Source organism: Ambystoma mexicanum, chromosome 14 (assembly GCF_040938575.1).
Source record: "Ambystoma mexicanum isolate Mex_15411 chromosome 14, UKY_AmexF1_1, whole genome shotgun sequence".
NCBI classification, from domain to species: domain Eukaryota; kingdom Metazoa; phylum Chordata; class Amphibia; order Caudata; family Ambystomatidae; genus Ambystoma; species Ambystoma mexicanum.
In genome coordinates, this window is record NC_090940.1 from 593,559,426 (window position 1) to 593,577,367 (window position 17,942).

Sequence of the window (17,942 nt, forward strand, 5' to 3'; positions counted from 1 at the left end):
CCAAAAAAGGCCTTAAAATGCATCTTAGGCCTGCAAAAAGGTTGAAAACGTTGGATGCCCAAAAAAGGGGTTTACAGGCATCCTAGACCCCCTAACGTCCAGAAAATGTTGGTGGCCCAACAACTGTGTCAGATGCTCTGAATGTCCCAAAAACATTTGCAGCTTGAAAGGGGCATTAACCCGCATCCTAGACCACAGAAATTCCCAAAAATATATTGGGCACGAAAAATGCATCCTACACCCCAGAAAGTTCAGTATATGTTAGCAGCCCTAAAAGGCCTTAAAATGCATCTTATGCCTGCAAAAAGGTTGAAAACTTTGGAGGCCCAAAAAAGGGGTTTACAGACATCCTAGACCCCCTAAAGTCCAGAAATTGTTGGTGGCCCATAAACTGTGTCAAAGAGCTCTGAATGTCCCAAAAACATTTGCAGCCTGAAAGGGGCATTAACCTGCATCCTAGACCACTGAATTTCCCAAAAATATTTTGGGCACGAAAAATGCATCCTACACCCGGGAACGTTCAGAATATGTTAGCAGGCAAAAAAGGCCTTAAAATGCATCTGAGGCCTGCAAAAAGGTTGAAAACTTTGGAGGCCCAAAAAAGGGGTTTACATACATCCTAGACCCCCTAAAATCCAGAAAATATTGGTGGCCCAAAAACTGTGTCAGAGAGCTCTGAATGTCCCAAAAACATTTGCAGCCCGAAAGGGGCATTAACCCGCACCCAAGACCACTGAAATTCTCAAAAATATTTTGGGCACAGAAAATGCATCCTACATCCCTGGACGTTCAGAATATGTTACAGGCAAAAAAGGCCTTAAAATGCATCTTAGGCCTGCAAAAAGGTTGAAAAATTTGGAGGACCAAAAAAGGGGTTTACAGCCATCCTAGACCCCCTAAAGTCCAGAAAATGTTGGTGGCCCAAAAACTGTGTCAGAGAGCTCTGAATGTCCCAAAAACATTTGCAGCAGGAAAGGGGCATAAACCCGCATCCTAGACCACTGAATTTCTCAAAAATATTTTGGGCACGAAAAATGCATCCTACACCCCTGAAAGTTCAGAATATGTTAGCAGCTCAAAAAAGGCCTTAAAATGCATCTTAGGCCTGCAAAAAGGTTGAAAACTTTGGAGGCCCAAGAAAGGGGTTTACAGGCATCCTAGACGACCTAAAGTCCAGAAAATGTTGGTGGCCCAAAAACTGTCAGAAAGCTCTGAATGACCCAAAAACATTTGCAGCTTGAAAGGGGCATTAACCCGCACCCTAGACCACTGAAATTCCCAAAAATATATTGGGCACGAAAAATGCATCCTACACCCCTGAAAGTTCAGTATATGTTAGCAGCCCAAAAAAGGCCTTAAAATGCATCTTAGACCTGCATAAAGGTTGAAAACTTTGGATGCCCAAAAAAGGGGTTTACAGGCATCCTAGAGCCCCTAAAGTCCAGAAAATGTTGGTGGCCCATAAACTGTGTCAGAGAGCTCTGAATGACCCAAAAACATTTGCAGCTTGAAAGGGGCATTAACCCGCACCCTAGACCACAGAAATTCCCAAAAATATATTGGGCACGAAAAATGCATCCTACACCCCAGAACGTTCAGTATATGTTAGCAGCCCAAAAAAGGCCTTAAAATGCATCTTAAGCCTGCAAAAAGGTTGAAAACTTTGGAGGCCCAAAAAAGGGGTTTACAGACATCCTAGACACCCTAAAGTCCAGAAAATGTTGGTGGCCCAAAAACGGTGTCAGAAAGCTCTGAATGTCCCAAAAACATTTGCAGCCTGAAAGGGCCATTAACCCGCATCCTAGACCACTGAAAATCCCAAAAACATATTGGGCACGAAAAATGCATCCTACACCCCTGAAAGTTCAGTATATGTTACCAACCCAAAAAAGGCCTTAAAATGCATATTAGGCCTGCAAAAAGGTTGAAAACTTTGGACGCCCAAAAAAGGGGTTTACAGACATCCTAGACCCCCTAAAGTCCAGAAAATGTTGCTGGCCCAAAAACTGTGTCAGAGAGCTCTGAATGTCCCAAAAATATTTGCAGCCTGAAAGGGCCATTAACCCACATCCTAGACCACTGAAAATCCCAAAAACATATTGGGCATGAAAAATGCATCCTACACCCCTGAAAGTTCAGTATATGTTACCAACCCAAAAAAGGCCTTAAAATGCATATTAGGCCTGCAAAAAGGTTGAAAACTTTGGACGCCCAAAAAAGGGGTTTACAGACATCCTAGACCCCCTAACGTCCAGAAAATGTTGGTGGCCCAAAAACTGTGTCAGAGAGCTCTGAATGTCCCAAAAATGTTTGCAGCCTGAAAGGGGCATTAACCCGCATCCTAGACCACTGAAATTCTCAAAAGTATTTCGGGCACGAAAAATGCATCCTACAGCCCTGAAAGTTCAGAATATGATAGCAGCCCAAAAAAGAGGCCTTAAAATGCATCTTAGGCCTGCAAAAAGGTTGAAAACTTTGGAGGCCCAAAAAAGGGGTTTACAGACATCCTAGACCCCCTAAAAGTCCAGAAAATGTTGGTGGCCCAACAACTGTGTCAGATGCTCTGAATGTCCCAAAAACATTTGCAGCTTGAAAGGGGCATTAACCCGCATCCTAGACCACAGAAATTCCCAAAAATATATTGGTCGCGAAAAATGCATCCTACACCCCAGAAAGTTCAGTATATGTTAGCAGCCCTAAAAGGCCTTAAAATGCATCTTATGCCTGCAAAAAGGTTGAAAACTTTGGAGGCCCAAAAAAGGGGTTTACAGACATCCTAGACCCCCTAAAGTCCAGAAATTGTTGGTGGCCCATAAACTGTGTCAGAGAGCTCTGAATGTCCCAAAAACATTTGCAGCCTGAAAGGGGCATTAACCCGCACCCTAGACCACTGAAATTCTCAAAAATATTTTGAGCACAGAAAATGCATCCTACATCCCTGGACGTTCAGAATATGTTACAGGCAAAAAAGGCCTTAAAATGCATCTTAGGCCTGCAAAAAGGTTGAAAACTTTGGAGGACCAAAAAAGGGGTTTACAGACATCCTAGACCCCCTAAAGTCCAGAAAATGTTGGTGGCCCAAAAACTGTGTCAGAGAGCTCTGAATGTCCCAAAAACATTTGCAGCAGGAAAGGGGCATAAACCCGCATCCTAGACCACTGAAATTCTCAAAAATATTTTGGGCACGGAAAATGCATCATACACCCCTGGACGTTCAGAATATGTTAGCAGGCAAAAAAGGCCTTAAAATGCATCTTAGGCCTGCAAAAGGTTGAAAACCTTGGAGGCACAAAAAAGGGGTTTACAGACATCCTAGACACCCTAAAGTCCAGAAAATGTTGGTGGCCCAAAAAATGTGTCAGAGAGCTCTGAATGCGCCAAAAACATTTGCAGCCTGAAAGGGGCATTAACCCGCATCCTAGACCACTGAATTTCTCAAAAATATTTTGGGCACGAAAAATGCATCCTACACCCTTGAAAGTTCAGAATATGTTAGCAACTCAAAAAAGGCCTTCAAATGCATCTTAGGCCTGCAAAAAGGTTGAAAACTTTGGAGGCCCAAAAAAGGGGTTTACAGGCATCCTAGAGCCCCTAAAGTCCAGAAAATGTTGGTGGCCCATAAACTGTGTCAGAGAGCTCTGAATGACCCAAAAACATTTGCAGCTTGAAAGGGGCATTAACCCGCACCCTAGACCACAGAAATTCCCAAAAATATATTGGGCACGAAAAATGCATCCTACACCCCAGAAAGTTCAGTATATGTTAGCAGCCCAAAAAAGGCCTTAAAATGCATCTTAAGCCTGCAAAAAGGTTGAAAACTTTGGAGGCCCAAAAAAGGGGTTTACAGACATCCTAGACACCCTTATGTCCAGAAAATGTTGGTGGCCCAAAAACGGTGTCAGAAAGCTCTGAATGTCCCAAAAACATTTGCAGCCTGAAAGGGCCATTAACCCGCATCCTAGACCACTGAAAATCCCAAAAACATATTGGGCACGAAAAATGCATCCTACACCCCTGAAAGTTCAGTATATGTTACTAACCCAAAAAAGGCCTTAAAATGCATATTAGGCCTGCAAAAAGGTTGAAAACTTTGGACGCCCAAAAAAGGGGTTTACAGACATCCTAGACCCCCTAACGTCCAGAAAATGTTGGTGGCCCAAAAACTGTGTCAGAGAGCTCTGAATGTCCCTAAAATATTTGCAGCCTGAAAGGGGCATTAACCCGCATCCTAGACCACTGAAATTCTCAAAAGTATTTCGGGCACGAAAAATGCATCCTACACCCCTGAAAGTTCAGAATATGATAGCAGCCCAAAAAAGAGGCCTTAAAATGCATCTTAGGCCTGCAAAAAGGTTGAAAACTTTGGAGGCTCAAAAAAGGGGTTTACAGACATCCTAGACCCCCTAAAGTCCAGAAAATGTTGGTGGCCCAACAACTGTGTCAGATGCTCTGAATGTCCCAAAAACATTTGCAGCTTGAAAGGGGCATTAACCCGCATCCTAGACCACAGAAATTCCCAAAAATATATTGGGCACGAAAAATGCATCCTACACCCCAGAAAGTTCAGTATATGTTAGCAGCCCTAAAAGGCCTTAAAATGCATCTTATGCCTGCAAAAAGGTTGAAAACTTTGGAGGCCCAAAAAAGGGGTTTACAGACATCCTAGACCCCCTAAAGTCCAGAAATTGTTGGTGGCCCATAAACTGTGTCAGAGAGCTCTGAATGTCCCAAAAACATTTGCAGCCTGAAAGGGGCATTAACCTGCATCCTAGACCACTGAATTTCCCAAAAATATTTTGGGCACGAAAAATGCATCCTACACCCGGGAACGTTCAGAATATGTTAGCAGGCAAAAAAGGCCTTAAAATGCATCTGAGGCCTGCAAAAAGGTTGAAAACTTTGGAGGCCCAAAAAAGGGGTTTACATACATCCTAGACCCCCTAAAATCCAGAAAATGTTGGTGGCCCAAAAACTGTGTCAGAGAGCTCTGAATGTCCCAAAAACATTTGCAGCCCGAAAGGGGCATTAACCCGCACCCAAGACCACTGAAATTCTCAAAAATATTTTGGGCACAGAAAATGCATCCTACATCCCTGGACGTTCAGAATATGTTACAGGCAAAAAAGGCCTTAAAATGCATCTTAGGCCTGCAAAAAGGTTGAAAACTTTGGAGGACCAAAAAAGGGGTTTACAGCCATCCTAGACCCCCTAAAGTCCAGAAAATGTTGGTGGCCCAAAAACTGTGTCAGAGAGCTCTGAATGTCCCAAAAACATTTGCAGCAGGAAAGGGGCATAAACCCGCATCCTAGACCACTGAATTTCTCAAAAATATTTTGGGCACGAAAAATGCATCCTACACCCCTGAAAGTTCAGAATATGTTAGCAGCTCAAAAAAGGCCTTAAAATGCATCTTAGGCCTGCAAAAAGGTTGAAAACTTTGGAGGCCCAAGAAAGGGGGTTACAGGCATCCTAGACGACCTAAAGTCCAGAAAATGTTGGTGGCCCAAAAACTGTCAGAAAGCTCTGAATGACCCAAAAACATTTGCAGCTTGAAAGGGGCATTAACCCGCACCCTAGACCACTGAAATTCCCAAAAATATATTGGGCACGAAAAATGCATCCTACACCCCTGAAAGTTCAGTATATGTTAGCAGCCCAAAAAAGGCCTTAAAATGCATCTTAGACCTGCATAAAGGTTGAAAACTTTGGATGCCCAAAAAAGGGGTTTACAGGCATCCTAGAGCCCCTAAAGTCCAGAAAATGTTGGTGGCCCATAAACTGTGTCAGAGAGCTCTGAATGACCCAAAAACATTTGCAGCTTGAAAGGGGCATTAACCCGCACCCTAGACCACAGAAATTCCCAAAAATATATTGGGCACGAAAAATGCATCCTACACCCCAGAACGTTCAGTATATGTTAGCAGCCCAAAAAAGGCTTTAAAATGCATCTTAAGCCTGCAAAAAGGTTGAAAACTTTGGAGGCCCAAAAAAGGGGTTTACAGACATCCTAGACACCCTAAAGTCCAGAAAATGTTGGTGGCCCAAAAACGGTGTCAGAAAGCTCTGAATGTCCCAAAAACATTTGCAGCCTGAAAGGGCCATTAACCCGCATCCTAGACCACTGAAAATCCCAAAAACATATTGGGCACGAAAAATGCATCCTACACCCCTGAAAGTTCAGTATATGTTACCAACCCAAAAAAGGCCTTAAAATGCATATTAGGCCTGCAAAAAGGTTGAAAACTTTGGACGCCCAAAAAAGGGGTTTACAGACATCCTAGACCCCCTAAAGTCCAGAAAATGTTGCTGGCCCAAAAACTGTGTCAGAGAGCTCTGAATGTCCCAAAAATATTTGCAGCCTGAAAGGGCCATTAACCCGCATCCTAGACCACTGAAAATCCCAAAAACATATTGGGCATGAAAAATGCATCCTACACCCCTGAAAGTTCAGTATATGTTACCAACCCAAAAAAGGCCTTAAAATGCATATTAGGCCTGCAAAAAGGTTGAAAACTTTGGACGCCCAAAAAAGGGGTTTACAGACATCCTAGACCCCCTAACGTCCAGAAAATGTTGGTGGCCCAAAAACTGTGTCAGAGAGCTCTGAATGTCCCAAAAATATTTGCAGCCTGAAAGGGGCATTAACCCGCATCCTAGACCACTGAAATTCTCAAAAGTATTTCGGGCACGAAAAATGCATCCTACACCCCTGAAAGTTCAGAATATGATAGCAGCCCAAAAAAGAGGCCTTAAAATGCATCTTAGGCCTGCAAAAAGGTTGAAAACTTTGGAGGCCCAAAAAAGGGGTTTACAGACATCCTAGACCCCCTAAAAGTCCAGAAAATGTTGGTGGCCCAACAACTGTGTCAGATGCTCTGAATGTCCCAAAAACATTTGCAGCTTGAAAGGGGCATTAACCGGCATCCTAGACCACAGAAATTCCCTAAAATATATTGGTCACGAAAAATGCATCCTACACCCCAGAAAGTTCAGTATATGTTAGCAGCCCTAAAAGGCCTTAAAATGCATCTTATGCCTGCAAAAAGGTTGAAAACTTTGGAGGCCCAAAAAAGGGGTTTACAGACATCCTAGACCCCCTAAAGTCCAGAAATTGTTGGTGGCCCATAAACTGTGTCAGAGAGCTCTGAATGTCCCAAAAACATTTGCAGCCTGAAAGGGGCATTAACCCGCATCCTAGACCACTGAATTTCCCAAAAATATTTTGGGCACGAAAAATGCATCCTACACCCGTGAACGTTCAGAATATGTTAGCAGGCAAAAAAGGCCTTAAAATGCATCTGAGGCCTGCAAAAAGGTTGAAAACTTTGGAGGCCCAAAAAAGGGGTTTACATACATCCTAGACCCCCTAAAATCCAGAAAATATTGGTGGCCCAAAAACTGTGTCAGAGAGCTCTGAATGTCCCAAAAACATTTGCAGCCCGAAAGGGGCATTAACCCGCACCCTAGACCACTGAAATTCTCAAAAATATTTTGGGCACAGAAAATGCATCCTACATCCCTGGACGTTCAGAATATGTTACAGGCAAAAAAGGCCTTAAAATGCATCTTAGGCCTGCAAAAAGGTTGAAAACTTTGGAGGACCAAAAAAGGGGTTTACAGACATCCTAGACCCCCTAAAGTCCAGAAAATGTTGGTGGCCCAAAAACTGTGTCAGAGAGCTCTGAATGTCCCAAAAACATTTGCAGCAGGAAAGGGGCATAAACCCGCATCCTAGACCACTGAAATTCTCAAAAATATTTTGGGCACGGAAAATGCATCATACACCCCTGGACGTTCAGAATATGTTAGCAGGCAAAAAAGGCCTTAAAATGCATCTTAGGCCTGCAAAAAGGTTGAAAACCTTGGAGGCACAAAAAAGGGGTTTACAGACATCCTAGACACCCTAAAGTCCAGAAAATGTTGGTGGCCCAAAAAATGTGTCAGAGAGCTCTGAATGCGCCAAAAACATTTGCAGCCTGAAAGGGGCATTAACCCGCATCCTAGACCACTGAATTTCTCAAAAATATTTTGGGCACGAAAAATGCATCCTACACCCCTGAAAGTTCAGTATATGTTACCAACCCAAAAAAGGCCTTAAAATGCATATTAGGCCTGCAAAAAGGTTGAAAACTTTGGACGCCCAAAAAAGGGGTTTACAGACATCCTAGACCCCCTAACGTCCAGAAAATGTTGGTGGCCCAAAAACTGTGTCAGAGAGCTCTGAATGTCCCAAAAATATTTGCAGCCTGAAAGGGGCATTAACCCGCATCCTAGACCACTGAAATTCTCAAAAGTATTTCGGGCACGAAAAATGCATCCTACACCCCTGAAAGTTCAGAATATGATAGCAGCCCAAAAAAGATGCCTTAAAATGCATCTTAGGCCTGCAAAAAGGTTGAAAACTTTGGAGGCTCAAAAAAGGGGTTTACAGACATCCTAGACCCCCTAAAGTCCAGAAAATGTTGGTGGCCCAACAACTGTGTCAGATGCTCTGAATGTCCCAAAAACATTTGCAGCTTGAAAGGGGCATTAACCCGCATCCTAGACCACAGAAATTCCCAAAAATATATTGGGCACGAAAAATGCATCCTACACCCCAGAAAGTTCAGTATATGTTAGCAGCCCTAAAAGGCCTTAAAATGCATCTTATGCCTGCAAAAAGGTTGAAAACTTTGGAGGCCCAAAAAAGGGGTTTACAGACATCCTAGACCCCCTAAAGTCCAGAAATTGTTGGTGGCCCATAAACTGTGTCAGAGAGCTCTGAATGTCCCAAAAACATTTGCAGCCTGAAAGGGGCATTAACCTGCATCCTAGACCACTGAATTTCCCAAAAATATTTTGGGCACGAAAAATGCATCCTTCACCCGGGAACGTTCAGAATATGTTACAGGCAAAAAAGGCCTTAAAATGCATCTTAGGCCTGCAAAAAGGTTGAAAACTTTGGAGGACCAAAAAAGGGGTTTACAGCCATCCTAGACCCCCTAAAGTCCAGAAAATGTTGGTGGCCCAAAAACTGTGTCAGAGAGCTCTGAATGTCCCAAAAACATTTGCAGCAGGAAAGGGGCATAAACCCGCATCCTAGACCACTGAATTTCTCAAAAATATTTTGGGCACGAAAAATGCATCCTACACCCCTGAAAGTTCAGAATATGTTAGCAGCTCAAAAAAGGCCTTAAAATGCATCTTAGGCCTGCAAAAAGGTTGAAAACTTTGGAGGCCCAAGAAAGGGGGTTACAGGCATCCTAGACGACCTAAAGTCCAGAAAATGTTGGTGGCCCAAAAACTGTCAGAAAGCTCTGAATGACCCAAAAACATTTGCAGCTTGAAAGGGGCATTAACCCGCACCCTAGACCACTGAAATTCCCAAAAATATATTGGGCACGAAAAATGCATCCTACACCCCTGAAAGTTCAGTATATGTTAGCAGCCCAAAAAAGGCCTTAAAATGCATCTTAGACCTGCATAAAGGTTGAAAACTTTGGATGCCCAAAAAAGGGGTTTACAGGCATCCTAGAGCCCCTAAAGTCCAGAAAATGTTGGTGGCCCATAAACTGTGTCAGAGAGCTCTGAATGACCCAAAAACATTTGCAGCTTGAAAGGGGCATTAACCCGCACCCTAGACCACAGAAATTCCCAAAAATATATTGGGCACGAAAAATGCATCCTACACCCCAGAACGTTCAGTATATGTTAGCAGCCCAAAAAAGGCCTTAAAATGCATCTTAAGCCTGCAAAAAGGTTGAAAACTTTGGAGGCCCAAAAAAGGGGTTTACAGACATCCTAGACACCCTAAAGTCCAGAAAATGTTGGTGGCCCAAAAACGGTGTCAGAAAGCTCTGAATGTCCCAAAAACATTTGCAGCCTGAAAGGGCCATTAACCCGCATCCTAGACCACTGAAAATCCCAAAAACATATTGGGCACGAAAAATGCATCCTACACCCCTGAAAGTTCAGTATATGTTACCAACCCAAAAAAGGCCTTAAAATGCATATTAGGCCTGCAAAAAGGTTGAAAACTTTGGACGCCCAAAAAAGGGGTTTACAGACATCCTAGACCCCCTAAAGTCCAGAAAATGTTGCTGGCCCAAAAACTGTGTCAGAGAGCTCTGAATGTCCCAAAAATATTTGCAGCCTGAAAGGGCCATTAACCCGCATCCTAGACCACTGAAAATCCCAAAAACATATTGGGCATGAAAAATGCATCCTACACCCCTGAAAGTTCAGTATATGTTACCAACCCAAAAAAGGCCTTAAAATGCATATTAGGCCTGCAAAAAGGTTGAAAACTTTGGACGCCCAAAAAAGGGGTTTACAGACATCCTAGACCCCCTAACGTCCAGAAAATGTTGGTGGCCCAAAAACTGTGTCAGAGAGCTCTGAATGTCCCAAAAATATTTGCAGCCTGAAAGGGGCATTAACCCGCATCCTAGACCACTGAAATTCTCAAAAGTATTTCGGGCACGAAAAATGCATCCTACACCCCTGAAAGTTCAGAATATGATAGCAGCCCAAAAAAGAGGCCTTAAAATGCATCTTAGGCCTGCAAAAAGGTTGAAAACTTTGGAGGCCCAAAAAAGGGGTTTACAGACATCCTAGACCCCCTAAAAGTCCAGAAAATGTTGGTGGCCCAACAACTGTGTCAGATGCTCTGAATGTCCCAAAAACATTTGCAGCTTGAAAGGGGCATTAACCCGCATCCTAGACCACAGAAATTCCCAAAAATATATTGGTCACGAAAAATGCATCCTACACCCCAGAAAGTTCAGTATATGTTAGCAGCCCTAAAAGGCCTTAAAATGCATCGTATGCCTGCAAAAAGGTTGAAAACTTTGGAGGCCCAAAAAAGGGGTTTACAGACATCCTAGACCCCCTAAAGTCCAGAAATTGTTGGTGGCCCATAAACTGTGTCAGAGAGCTCTGAATGTCCCAAAAACATTTGCAGCCTGAAAGGGGCATTAACCCGCATGCTAGACCACTGAATTTCCCAAAAATATTTTGGGCACGAAAAATGCATCCTACACCCGTGAACGTTCAGAATATGTTAGCAGGCAAAAAAGGCCTTAAAATGCATCTGAGGCCTGCAAAAAGGTTGAAAACTTTGGAGGCCCAAAAAAGGGGTTTACATACATCCTAGACCCCCTAAAATCCAGAAAATATTGGTGGCCCAAAAACTGTGTCAGAGAGCTCTGAATGTCCCAAAAACATTTGCAGCCCGAAAGGGGCATTAACCCGCACCCTAGACCACTGAAATTCTCAAAAATATTTTGGGCACAGAAAATGCATCCTACATCCCTGGACGTTCAGAATATGTTACAGGCAAAAAAGGCCTTAAAATGCATCTTAGGCCTGCAAAAAGGTTGAAAACTTTGGAGGACCAAAAAAGGGGTTTACAGACATCCTAGACCCCCTAAAGTCCAGAAAATGTTGGTGGCCCAAAAACTGTGTCAGAGAGCTCTGAATGTCCCAAAAACATTTGCAGCAGGAAAGGGGCATAAACCCGCATCCTAGACCACTGAAATTCTCAAAAATATTTTGGGCACGGAAAATGCATCATACACCCCTGGACGTTCAGAATATGTTAGCAGGCAAAAAAGGCTTTAAAATGCATCTTAGGCCTGCAAAAAGGTTGAAAACCTTGGAGGCACAAAAAAGGGGTTTACAGACATCCTAGACACCCTAAAGTCCAGAAAATGTTGGTGGCCCAAAAAATGTGTCAGAGAGCTCTGAATGCACCAAAAACATTTGCAGCCTGAAAGGGGCATTAACCCGCATCCTAGACCACTGAATTTCTCAAAAATATTTTGGGCACGAAAAATGCATCCTACACCTCTGAAAGTTCAGAATATGTTAGCAACTCAAAAAAGGCCTTCAAATGCATCTTAGGCCTGCAAAAAGGTTGAAAACTTTGGAGGCCCAAGAAAGGGGTTTACAGGCATCCTAGACCACCTAAAGTCCAGAAAATGTTGGTGGCCCAAAAACTGTCAGAAAGCTCTGAATGACCCAAAAACATTTGCAGCTTGAAAGGGGCATTAACCCGCACCCTAGACCACTGAAATTCCCAAAAATATATTGGGCACGAAAAATGCATCCTACACCCCTGAAAGTTCAGTATATGTTAGCAGCCCAAAAAAGGCCTTAAAATGCATCTTAGGCCTACAAAAAGCTGGAAAACATTGGAGGCCCAAAAAAGGGGTTTACGGACATCCTAGACCCCCTAAAGTCCAGAAAATGTCAGTGGCCCAAAAACTGACAGAGAGCCCTGAATGACCCAAAAACATTTGCAGCTTGAAAGTGGCATTAACCCGCACCCTAGACCACTGAAATTCCCAAAAATATATTGGGCATGAAAAATGCATCCTACACCCCTGAAAGTTAAGAATATTTTAGCAGCCAAAAAAAGGCCTTAAAATGCATCTTAGGCCTGCAAAAAGGTTGAAAACTTTGGAGGCCCAAAAAAGGGGTGTACAGGCATCCTAGACCCCCTAAAGTCCAGAAAATGCTGGTGGCCCAAAAACTGTGTCAGAAAGCTTTGAATGTCCCAAAAACATTTCCAGCCTGAAAGGGGCATTAACCCGCATCCTAGACCACTGAAATTCTCAAAATTATTTAGGGGACGAAAAATGCATCCTACACCCCTGAAAGTTCAGAATATGTTAGCAGCCCAAAAAAGGCCTTAAAATGCATTTTAGGCCTGCAAAAAGGTTGAAAACTTTGTAGGCCAAAAGAAGGGGTTTACAGACATCCTAGACCCCCTAAAGTCCAGGAAATGTTGGTGGCCCAAAAACTGTCAGAGAGCTCTGAATGACCCAAACACATTTGCAGCTTGAAAGGGGCATTAACCCGCACCCTAGACCACTGAAATTCCCAAAAATATATTGGGCACGAAAAATGCATCCTACACCCCTGAAAGTTCAGTATATGTTAGCAGCCCAAAAAAGGCCTTAAAATGTATCTTAGGCCTGCAAAAATGTAAAATGCTTTGGAGGCCCAAAAAAGGGGTTTACAGACATCCTAGACCCCCTAAAGTCCAGAAAATGTTGGTGGCCCAAAAACTGTCAGAGAGCTCTGAATGACCCAAAAACATGTGCAGCCTGAAAGGGGCATTAACCCGCATCCTAGACCACTGAAAATCCCAAAAATATATTGGGCATGAAAAATGTATCCTACACCCCTGAAAGTTCAGTATATGTTAGCAGCCCAAAAAAGGCCTTAAAATGCATCTTAGGCCTGCAAAAAGGTTGAAAACTTTGGAGGCCCAAAAAAGGGGTTTACAGACGTCCTGGCCCCCTAACGTCCAGAAAATGTTGGTGGCCCAAAAACTATCAGAGAGCTCTGAATGACCCAAAAACATTTGCAGCTTGAAAGGGGCTTTAACCCGCACCCTAGACCACTGAAATTCCCAAAAATATATTGGGCACGAAAAATGCATCCTACACCCCTGAAAGTTCAGTATATGTTAGCAGCCCAAAAAAGGCCTTAAAATGCATCTTAGGCCTGCAAAAAGGTTGAAAACTTTGGAGGCCCAAAAAAGGGGTTTACAGACATCCTAGACACCCTAAAGTCCAGAAAATATTGGTGGCCCAAAAACTGTGTCAGAAAGCTCTGAATGTCCCAAAAACATTTCCAGCCTGAAAGGGGCATTAACCCGCATCCTAGACCACTGAAATACTCAAAAATATTTAGGGCACGAAAAATGCATCCTACACCCCTGAAAGTTCAGATTATGTTAGCAGCCAAAAAAGGCCTTAAAATGCATTTTAGGCCTGCAAAAAGGTTGAAAACTTTGGAGGCCCAAAAAAGTGGTGTACAGGCATCCTAGACCCCTTAAAGTCCAGGAAATGTTGGTGGCCCAAAAACTGTCAGAGAGCTCTGAATGACCCAAAAACATTTGCAGCCTGAAAGGGGCATTAACCCGCATCCTAGACCACTGAAAATCCCAAAAATATATTGGGCACGAAAAATGCATCCTACACCCCTGAAAGTTCAGTATATGTTAGCAGCCCAAAAAAGGCCTTAAAATGCATCTTAGGCCTGCAAAAAGGTTGAAAACGTTGGATGCCCAAAAAAGGGGTTTACAGGCATCCTAGAGCCCCTAAAGTCCAGAAAATGTTGGTGCCCCATAAACTGTGTCAGAGAGCTCTGAATGACCCAAAAACATTTGCAGCTTGAAAGGGGCATTAACCCGCACCCTCGACCACTGAAATTCCCAAAAATATATTGTGCACGAAAAATGCATCCTACAACCCAGAAAGTTCAGAATATGTTAGCAGCCAAAAAAAGGCCTTAAAATGCATCTTAGGCCTGCAAAAAGGTTGAAAACTTTGGATGCCCAAACAAGGGGTTTACAGACATCCTTGACCCCCTAAAGTACTGAAAATGTTGGTGGCCCAAAAACTGTCAGAGCTCTGAATGACCCAAAAACACTTGCAGCTTGAAAGGGGCATTAACCTGCACCCTAAACCACTGAAATTCCCAAAAATAGATTGGGCACGAAAAATGCATCCTACACCCCTGAAAGTTCAGTATATGTTAGCAGCCCAAAAAAGGCCTTAAAATGCATCTTAGGCCTGCAAAAAGGTTGAAAACTTTGGAGGCCCAAAAAATGGGTTTACAGACATCCTAGACCCCCTAAAGTCCAGAAAATGTTGGTGGCCCAAAAACTGTGTAAGAGAACTCTGAATGACCCAAAAACATTTGCAGCCCAAAAGGGGCATTAACCCGCACCCTAGACCACTGAAATTCCCAAAAATATATTGGGCACGAAAAATGCATCCTACACCCCTGAAAGTTCAGAATATGTTAGCAGCCAAAAAAAGGCCTTAAAATGCACCTTAGGCCTGCAAAAAGGTTGAAAACTTTGGAGGCCCAAAAAAGGGGTTTACAGACATCCTAGACCCGCTAAAGTCCAGAAAATGTTGGTGGCCCAATAACTGTCAGAGAACTTTGAATGTCCCAAAAACATTTGCAGCTTGAAAGGGGCATTAACCCGCACCCTAGACCACTGAAATTCCCAAAAATATATTGGGAACAGAAAAATGCATCCTACACCCCTGAAAGTTCAGTATATGTTAGCAGCCCAAAAAAGGCCTTAAAATGCATCTTAGGCCTGCAAAAAGGTTGAAAACTTTGGAGGCCCAAGAAAGGGGTTTACAGGCATCCTAGACCCCTAAAGTCCAGAAAATGGTGGTGGCCCAAAAACTGTGTCCGAGAGCCATGAATGTCCCAAAAACATCTGCAGCATGAAAGGGGCATTAACCCGCATCCTAGACCACTGAAATTCTCAAAATTATTTAGGGCACGAAAAATGCATCCTACACCCCTGAAAGTTCAGAATATGTTAGCAGCCCAAAAAAGGCCTTAAAATGCATTTTAGGCCTGCAAAAAGGTTGAAAACTTTGTAGGCCAAAAGAAGGGGTTTACAGACATCCTAGACCCCCTAAAGTCCAGGAAATGTTGGTGGCCCAAAAACTGTCAGAGAGCTCTGAATAACCCAAAAACATTTGCAGCTTGAAAGGGGCATTAACCCGCACCCTAGACCACTGAAATTCCCAAAAATATATTGGCCACGAAAAATGCATCCTACATCCCTGAAAGTTCAGAATATGTTAGCAGCCACAAAAAGGCCTTAAAATGCACCTTGGGCCTGCAAAAAGGTTGAAAACTTTGGAGGCCCAAAAAAGGGGTTTACAGGCATCCTAGACCCCCTAAAGTCCAGATAATGTTGGTTGCCCAAAAACTGTGTTAGAGAGCTCTGAATGTCCCAAAAATATTTGCAGCCTGAAAGAGGCATTAACCCACATCCTAGACCACTGAATTTCCCAAAAATATGTTGGGCACGGAAAATGCATCCTATACCCCTGAACGTTCAGAATATGTTAGAAGCCCAAAAAAGGCCTTAAAATGCATCTTAGGCCTGCAAAAAGGTTGAAAACTTTGGAGGCCCAAAAAAGGGGTTTAAAGACATCCTAGACCCCCTAAAGTCCAGAAAATGTTGGTGGCCCAAAAACTGTCAGAGAGCTCTGAATGACCCAAACACATTTGCAGCTTGAAAGGGGCATTAAGCCGCACCCTAGACCACTGAAATTCCCAAAAATATATTGGGCACGAAAAATGCATCCTACACCCCTGAAAGTTCAGTATATGTTAGCAGCCCAAAAAAGGCCTTAAAATGCATCTTAGGCCTACAGAAAGGTTGAAAACTTTGGAGGCCCAAAAAAGGGGTTTACAGACATCCTAGACCCCCTAAAGTCCAGAAAATGTTGGTGGCCCAAAAACTGTGTCAGAGAGCTCTGAATGTCCCAAAAACATTTGCAGCCAGAAAGGGGCATTAACCCGCATCCTAGACCACTGAAATTCTCAAAAATATTTTGGGCACAGAAAATGCATCATACACCCCTGGACGTTCAGAATATGTTAGCAGGCAAAAAAGGCCTTAAAATGCATCTTAGGCCTGCAAAAAGGTTGAAAACTTTGGAGGCCCAAAAAAGGGCTTTATAGACATCCTAGACTCCCTAAAGTCCAGTAAATGTTGGTGGCCCAAAAACTGTCAGAGCTCTGAATGACCCAAAAACATTTGCAGCTTGAAAGGGGCATTAACCCACACCCTAGACCACTGAAATTCCCAAAAATATATTGGGTACGAAAAATGCACCCTACACCCCTGAAAGTTCAGTATATATTAGCAGCCCAAAAAAGGCCTTAAAATGCATCTTAGGCCTGCAAAAAGGTTGAAAACTCTGGAGGCCCAAAAAAGGGTTTTACGGATATCCTAGACCCCCTAAAGTCCAGAAAATGTTGGTGGCCCAAAAACTGACAGAGAGCTCTGAATGACCCAAAAACATTTGCAGCTTGAAAGTGGCATTAACCCGCACCCTAGACCACTGAAATTCCCAAAAATATATTGGGCACGAAAAATGCATCCTACACCCCTGAAAGTTAAGAATATGTTAGCAGCCCAAAAAAGGCCTTAAAATGCATTTTAGGCCTGCAAAAAGGTTGAAAACTTTGGAGGCCCAAAAAAGGGGTGTACAGGCATCCTAGACCCCCTAAAGTCCATGAAATGTTGGTGGCCCAAAAACTGTGTCAGAAAGCTCTGAATGTCCCAAAAACTTTTCCAGCCTGAAAGGGGCATTAACCCGCATCCTAGACCACTGAAATTCTCAAAATTATTTAGGGCACGAAAAATGCATCCTACACCCCTGAAAGTTCAGAATATGTTAGCAGCCCAAAAAAGGCCTTAAAATGCATTTTAGGCCTGCAAAAAGGTAGAAAACCCTGGAGGCCCAAAAAAAGGGTTTACGGACATCCTAGACCCCCTAAAGTCCAGAAAATGTCAGTGGCCCAAAAACTGACAGAGAGCTCTGAATGACCCAAAAACATTTGCAGCTTGAAAGTGGCATTAACCCGCACCCTAGACCACTGAAATTCCCAAAAATATATTGGGCATGAAAAATGCATCCTACACCCCTGAAAGTTAAGAATATTTTAGCAGCCAAAAAAAGGCATTAAAATGCATCTTAGGCCTACAAAAAGGTTGAAAACTTTGGAGGCCCAAAAAAGGGGTGTACAGGCATCCTAGACCCCCTAAAGTCCAGAAAATGCTGGTGGCCCAAAAACTGTGTCAGAAAGCTTTGAATGTCCCAAAAACATTTCCAGCCTGAAAGGGGCATTAACCCGCATCCTAGACCACTGAAATTCTCAAAATTATTTAGGGCACGAAAAATGCATCCTACACCCCTGAAAGTTCAGAATATGTTAGCAGCCCAAAAAAGGCCTTAAAATGCATTTTAGGCCTGCAAAAAGGTTGAAAACTTTGTAGGCCAAAAGAAGGGGTTTACAGACATCCTAGACCCCCTAAAGTCCAGGAAATGTTGGTGGCCCAAAAACTGTCAGAGAGCTCTGAATGACCCAAACACATTTGCAGCTTGAAAGGGGCATTAACC